The sequence below is a fragment of the Teleopsis dalmanni genome, chromosome X (assembly GCF_002237135.1).
Source record: "Teleopsis dalmanni isolate 2A chromosome X, ASM223713v2, whole genome shotgun sequence".
NCBI lineage: Eukaryota > Metazoa > Arthropoda > Insecta > Diptera > Diopsidae > Teleopsis > Teleopsis dalmanni.
Window position 1 is genome coordinate 87,458,000 of NC_051848.1, and position 8,681 is coordinate 87,466,680.

Consider the following 8,681-nt stretch of genomic DNA (forward strand, 5'->3'; position numbering starts at 1 on the left):
ATTTTTAATTAGTAATATAAATTTTGTTTACTTCTAGTTCATTATTTTAGACAGATAAAATATATCAAGAAATTTGATCGACATTAATCATCTGTTGAAGTTAACTTAATCATTGTATGATTAAGTGATTATTAGTCAGTAATAGTCAGTAGACTCTTTACCCGAATCCGGAACTACCGATTACCAAATAATTTTCATATTACTTCAATTTGTTATAAGCAAGGTTTACAATAATTTACAATTATTAATGAATCACGTGTGTATGATATATCTACTACATTATTATTGTTGTTTGACACAAATGTAATTCTATCAAATTAGGTGTCATATATGTATACATATATAGTGTCATATATCATGTAGATTATTCAATTCTTGCATTGTGCAAATTCAAAATATTTGGCTTTTATTAGAGTGCCTTCGGGTGTTTTTGGTGAAAATAAATACGTAATCGACATAGAAACTATTACGATATTTAATATTAATTAAACTAAAGCAGTATTCAATTTAAAAAATTGGAAAAAACCCAAAATCTATAGAATATACGACATATTTATAAAAGAAAGTGTGTGTACATAATAGATGATATTCAAGAAAGTTAAAGATCGTCAAATTTTAATGTCTTATTAATCTTCTAAGCCTCATCCCCTCTAAATAGTAAAACTTCTTTTGTTTTGTCATTGACGTGACAGAGACATACATACATACGATTTTATTTGTTACTCATTCAATAATTACAAAATACGCAGCCAGTCACATCATCCTATTCGTCCTTATTCAGTTCGTGTAGTATAGTCCAAATCATCTGTGGAACACCGCATCTAAGGTTCGGTCACAAGTCCATCTTCGCATTCCTTAGCATCTGTACTGAATGCGAGTCCTTTAATTCCATTCCAAATTAGTTTAGGGAATAGAAAAACACAAGCAGCAGCACAAATAATCAGGTTCGTAGTTTGATCTCCTTCAAATATTGGTCTGCAACCTGCTCCAGTAGCGCAGCCGTCTGCGCATGCCACTGAAGTCGCTGTTAGTGCTGCTTCTATTGACATTTTAAATTGTTTATTAGAATCAAACGGTTTTAAAAAATAAATCTTATTATCTTCTAGGTTTTTGATTTTAACTGTAATGGAAAAATTTTTATAATGTGAAATGACATTTTCAAAATTTCAGATATTTTCTCTCTACCTAGATTCAAATATTGATATTGAAATTGAAATTGAATAAAATTGATGCAGACAACATATAAAACACTAACTCACAACTATTATCAAAATGATCAATATAATAATGAGAGGTTTCTGCAATTGTGTCTCAAATTTGTGTCAAATTTGTATAAAATTTTCAAGCAAATAGTGTATTCAAAGTCAGTCAAAGTCAGTGATTATGATAATAATTTCGAGAATCTTGAACAACAAAAGTATGGCTGAAATGAATTAGTCCACTTTTGTTATATGTTAGGTGATATTAATAAATGTTAAAGAAATAGAAATTAGAACGAGATGAGCTAACACATCGCCAATTTCAGCACGCAAAAGTTGACTGACGAATATAACAACCAGAATCAGAAACAAGAGGAGTTCTTCAGAAGCAATAAAGGAAGTGATAAGACTTTATTGATTTTATGTAAGTGCTCCTGATTCACGGACCATTTGGTTAACCATTTAGATACAAATGAGATAGATAAAATTATGAATATGTATTATGTATTATTTTGTAGAACTAACAGCTAGTTTCAATTACCGAAGAATTTCGTGGAGGACCTTTAAGTCCGTCGTAAATTTATCTTAATAAGTCACTATAAATTTGGTTCATTTCTAGAAGTTCTTGATATTTGTTTTAAAATATTTTATGCGTTTGTTTGGAGTATATACTTTGCGAATCTCTTTGGACTTTTACTTTGCAGCAGTTCCGCAAAATTAGAAGTGAACAAATCTTGCCTTTACAATTTTTTTATTATTATATTAAGCTATATATGGTTCAGTCTGTGTACAAAAAAAGAGTCTGATTGAAGGTTTCTCCTCTTTTCATAAAAATGCACATTTCTTATAAAAATAATTAAATTTGTGTCCTGTGACTTGTATGTTGGGAACGTACTACATATTTCTTCTATATAATAGTAAGTTGTTTCATTCTAAAATTAGCAAAAATTAATTTCGACACGCTGGGAAGAATTAAGTTATTAATTTGTTTCGGTCCCTGTGGTTCGAAGCGAGCGTAATCGCTTTACGAAACCGAATAATATTGGTGTTCCAGGTTCGAGTCCCGACATCGGAGAATGTTTTTTTTTTTATAAACGCTATATTTAAGAACATATTCATATGAAATAGGTACACCACTTACAAAGAACAATAAAAAAATAATAGTACTCTCAGTATCATACTTTAATATATGAAATATTTTTGGATTACGAGCAGAATAACTCTCTTAATATATTTTTACGACTACAATACGATACTCTAATAATGAAATGAAAACATATTCTTCACACAACTCACTGTAAATGCTTTCAGATTTTTATAAATACGGAAACGGAATATATTTAAGTTGACTATCAGTGAAAAGAGTCCAACGATATTAATGAAAAAGTGTCTGTATTTGCATACTTTTATAAATTGCAAGTCAACTGATCAATTTCAATCAATTTCACATAAAACTTATAAAAACGGTCATATGCTATTATTGAGCAGCTCCCAATCCTAATATAATCACTCTCAATCAGTAATTATCAAAATTTAGTTTTAAGTTTATCAAAAATTTTATTTTATAACTTCGTTTATGGTGTGGATAAGCATTGCCAAGCATAAAAAACATTTCTTACATCAAAATTTTGTAATATACTTTGACAAATAAATTCTGGATTTTCATCTGGATTTGATTTGAAATACACACATAAAACATGTTTAGTCTTTTACTTTTTTTATTGTATATCTGTTATGAAATCTGTTAAAAAATCTTATGAAATTAAAATTTAATGGTTAATGATTTTGCTATTCTAAGAAAACTAAATTTAAGCTGGCAACACTTATTGAAAAAAACACAATAATGATTGATTTCAGCATCTTCTACTCTGTCACCCAAGATATTCGTAATTTTTTATATATTTTATTATTGCTTTTATTTCTGTGGAGAAAACGAAAAAAACAGCAATAGAATACCGCGAATACGTCTATTATTAAACAAAATTATTCTATTGACTTAGTATGAATTTGGAATCTTCGTATTAGGAATGAAAAAATGGTGCAGTTTTGTAGCACTTTTGTAGCACATTTTGTGTGATGCTTGTAGAGAAGTAAAAGTTAGCCGATGATTGTTCGTTAACCTCAGTAGTCTAGTGGTTAGCAATTCTAACCACTGCCACTGAGGCCCAAGTTCAAATCCCGCTAAGGGCAAACGGTTAATATACAATTTAAAATTAATACAAGTTTAAATCACTAGTCATCGTAGCACGTACGGAAAAAAAATTTTTTTTAATTTTCTTACTTTCTAATTAAGTGAAAATTTTTTATATATTACATTATTACCTATACCTGATGTGTATACTCACGCTTTGCTACAACATTTTATTTCAAAGTTGTGCTTTTATTTTATTTATATATATGTTGGGCAAGCCAAATAAGGAATACCACACAGCAATAGAAATTACTATCTAGATGGATACTGGTTCTTTATTCTGTAATTCTTACCGATGCGAGAAATTCTTTTAATTATGATTAAAATATGTCTGATTGAACTTGGAAGTTTTGTTGTTTTTGGTGCATTGGGAGCGAAATACACCCTAAATATTTTAAGTGTTCGTCCAAAACATTGTCCGTATTTTCATCTGATATATGACAGCTACCATCTACAACTTGATTTGTGGTGGCTCAAAATGACTCCGTGGTCGTTTTTACAATTTTTTGGAATAACTTTAAATTTATATATCTACCGCGTTTAATATTTATCTTATACAGAAATAAAATGAAATTTTAAATTAAAATATGTTTCGTTTGAAAAATGTTACTTTGTAAATAGTATCAGTTTTTATATTTTATTTCTGGCACTGCTTTATGGTTTGTCTGGTTGCCTACGGAATCATCTGTAATGCCTATAGATGAGCTGATTCTATAGATAATGTAAAAATCTTTCTGATTGTGCTTAAGTAGTAAAATTAAAAACAAATTAATTATTATTTCTCATTATTTGAGATATTATATAAATCAGCTTTCAACGTATGAAGGACTTTTCAAAAATGTGTATTTTTAGTGGATTAGCCTATTGGCAGTTGCATGTATTAGAAGGACAATATAACATAAGACTTTTACATTATCAGAAGAATGCATTTATCAATGAAACGAATGGGCTTCGAGCACATAAATGTCTATCAAATGGATTGTGATGACATTTTAACGAATTGTAATTTTAGTCGGGTATCCTGTTTTGCTAATTCATCAAAAAGAAATGGTAATCAGACGATGAAAGGTCCTGCCTAAATGGTGGATGCCTCAAAACAACCCCGGAAAGTTCCTTCAATTTGTTTTGTGGCATCAAAGATGTGTGCGGTCTGGTATTGTCATAGTCGATCAACATGTCTTTTTTAGAAGCGAATTTTGGTCGCATTTCTTCAATACCTATGTTCTTCCAAGCGAAGCAATTGGATTATCGCCTTAGTAGTTGGAGTAACTCTCCAACTGGATTATAAAATTAATCACTGGAGACTTGAAAATTTTAATTTGCGTTTCAGTATTCTATTTAATTATTTGAATCAAAAGATAGAATTAAGGGTTTATGACAAAAAATTAGTTTTATAATTATCTTCATTCGAAATGTTTTGATATTACCAAAGGTTGGTGTGTCAGTACTACTTCTAAAATGTAAAGACGTACTTCTAACTGGGTCCATTAAGATTGGAATAATTTCAACAATTGTGACTCGAAGTTTTGTTTCCCCTGGGCGTAACTCCAGTTACTAGAGCCAGCCGTGATTCAGTTAATGGGTTTTGACCGAATTTGATTTTTATCCCGCTAATTGATATGTGATAGCACACCCCTAATTAGTTCCATAGTTTTCTTAGCAAACCGTGTTATACTATCACCGACGACTTTGGATGCGGGTAAGAATCCATCATAAAAGAAAAATTAATCAACCTAAGTTCTCACATATTTTTAGTCTATACTTATAAAACTTTTTATTATACAAGCGGTTTTGCTTTTGCTTTTGCTTTTGCCTTGTGACTGTCGTGTCCGTGTTTGGGACCTATTTTAGCGACAGTATCTGTTCCATTTTAATGGCTGAAGTAAACTCAAGAGTATACCATAATTTTTAAAACTAGGTTGTGTTTTTAATAAAAAAAAAAGATACATAAAATTCAGTAGTTGACACTGCTTCAGTAGCAGACACTGTTGAGGTGTAGCTTTAAAGCGATTGTTTAATGCAGATGTTGTCACAAATTTCACGACCTTAATCAGGCCGCATGTACTCAAAAGATTTTGTGAGGAAACGTATCTTAAGGAGTACAATAAGTTTGAAAAATTCCCTTCCTCTCCTTAGTCATTAGCAGTCAGCATTAGATCTTTTATATTACGTTCAAACGAAATCTTATTTCATTATATGATGAGTTATATTTCAAACTTTTAGATTTAATTAAAAATTGCTGTTCCATACGCAATTGTTGAATCGTTTCACTACGTGGCACAGTGAGAATATTGTTACCTGCCTGATAACCGGTTAGTCAACTTATCAGCTAATACCGTTGAATGACGGTTTTCTTGTCTGTAACTGATGTGTAATATATCACACTATCTGAGGATTTTTAGTTGGTTCACATTTATCCTTAAACACAAGTTATTGTCAGTTATTGCCTGCCCTTTTCATCGCATTCAATTTCTACTTCAAAGGCAAAGTTTTTTCATAAAATGCTACTATTTTAATTGCTCTTTTAATGACTGTTATGACTGAAATAATCGACAAAAGAAAATATATCGAATTAACTCTAGTTAGTATTTTCGTCGATGAAACAACATCGTTAACCGAATTAGGAATAAAAAATGCTTTTATATATGATCATCTCAGAAAGTACTAGTTACTGAAGACAGAATGAACTTATTGTGCCAGCCATGATGATGTAGGTATAGTGGTTCCAGATGCTTTGCATGACAGCGTGGCAGGTTGACTACACATCGAATTAAGGAAAGTCATTTTTAAGCTATTATTTAAGCTAACACCAATAAAGATTGTTTAACTTTCTCCCTGTCAGTATGGTTAGTATGATCCTGTCGGTCGGTTTAAGTCTACCCTCCCTATCGCATCCTATCAACCTTAATGTGATTTAAAACACTATTTTTTTTACGACTCCCTTATCCGACCTATATAACCTATCGTCTATCGCCTATCGCCTGTCGCCCATCGCCTATCGCCTGTCGCCTGTCACCTGTCCTCTTCAGTCCACGCTGTCTAATTTATTTCAAGTCTGCATATGTAGCCTTACAAATACCTTTTGTAAGCTTCTTATTTTCTATTCACGTCTTACCACAGACTCAACAATCAACCATGAATAATCCTTAAGCATAGCAAACTGCCCATTATATACCCACATTTCGTCCCTTAATAAGTTTTTCCAATCATTTTTCAGTAACTTTGTCGGGTAATCGATACTTTCATAATTTTCTTTTCACATACTTGTTTATGATTTCCTTCATTACGAAGTATTCGTAGTTTCTCTCCCTGTTTTCATAACTTTGCAACATTTTTTTCTTCTATATAAAAATGCTCTCAAACTTTCGTCTCATTGCATTTTGTTTTAAGTGAACAATTTATTAAATAAATCAAACCACAAAAAAAAACTATAATAAACTTACTAAATTTTGGAAAAGAATTATTTCTTTTATAAGGTCCTATATATAAGAACGAACAAATCATGCAAGAAATAATGCCTCTACAAACAGAATAGTATTGAAATTTAACAATCAAAAAATAAAAATATAATTAATTAATTCAATTATTCTACAGCTGATTTAAATTTGTTAATAAAACTTTCGTAGCAAAGTAACAAAAACTCCAGAAAAATGTGCGAACAAAAAAAGAGAAGTCGGCTTTGGGTCAGTTGGTTAAGGTACGCTGATACTGAGCTTCACATTTGGCTAAACCCGAATTCGATTCCAGGTACTTGCAGTATCAAAAATAATTATTTATGAATAAATTAGTACAAGAATTATTTCCAAAACCAACGATGATGGGTATTTGGCAATACTCGAAACAGCTGCATGGTCAGCCAAAAATTCAATAAAATAAAATAATATAAAATGAATTTTTGTTGTTGTATTTCACTACTGTTCGAGAAAACCTCTTTAGGAAAAGAATTATAAAAAAAGCAAAGAAAATGATATGGAACCAATTTGGAAAAACTAAAATATTTTAATGGGAGTGGAATGAACTACGGTAACTATATTTGTATTGTTATTTTTTTCACCTTCTTTCAATACTTCTACTTTACTTTCCCAATAAACATGCCTACATAACAAACTTGATTGTGAACACTACCAACACACTAACAACACAAGGAACTAAAACAACTGACATTTACCAGAGCGTATGAGTAACACTGAAAATTCCTTCAACCTTTAATTAAGGAAATCTGAAGTCAAATGCAGAAGGTTTGACCAGAAGGTTTGATTTTTCTAATTTCAAAATGATCACCAACAAACCTTAACTCGATACTTTCGGTTTAATTACTAAGCTCTATGTAAGTTCATTTGTGTTGAAGTAGCTGCTTTGTATACCCCTCGCTGGTCAAAAACTATTGATATTTTTTTGTAAGCTTTGTGAAGAAATAGAAATTAATATTCTTTAAAGAGATGCTCAAATAAGTCGAGCAGGAAAATATATGTAGTTAATGACAACCTTCAATGTCGACATGTTGCCTTCAGTCCGTTCAAAATCGGTGTCTAGTTGACTAAGTTGCAATTATTTCAGTAATTTTTAAACATAATTGCAGTATTTTTATTCACATATATGCAAGAATAAGTATGTACTTTAAATACATTCACGTCGAAACTCCGCACATTGAGCCTTTTAGATATACCCATTCTTTGAAAAAACTTGCTCGTTTCATTATTTTCTTCAGAAAACAAAATTTTTGTGAACTTGTTTTAATCTCAGGCATATTAATCTCGTTCACTATACATTTTTAAAAATATAAATATATATGCCAGTGAAAGCTATTTTTAATTAGTAATATAAATTTTGTTTACTTCTAGTTCATTATTTTAGACAGATAAAATATATCAAGAAATTTGATCGACATTAATCATCTGTTGAAGTTAACTTAATCATTGTATGATTAAGTGATTATTAGTCAGTAATAGTCAGTAGACTCTTTACCCGAATCCGGAACTACCGATTACCAAATAATTTTCATATTACTTCAATTTGTTATAAGCAAGGTTTACAATAATTTACAATTATTAATGAATCACGTGTGTATGATATATCTACTACATTATTATTGTTGTTTGACACAAATGTAATTCTATCAAATTAGGTGTCATATATGTATACATATATAGTGTCATATATCATGTAGATTATTCAATTCTTGCATTGTGCAAATTCAAAATATTTGGCTTTTATTAGAGTGCCTTCGGGTGTTTTTGGTGAAAATAAATACGTAATCGACATAGAAACTATTACGATATTTAATATTAATT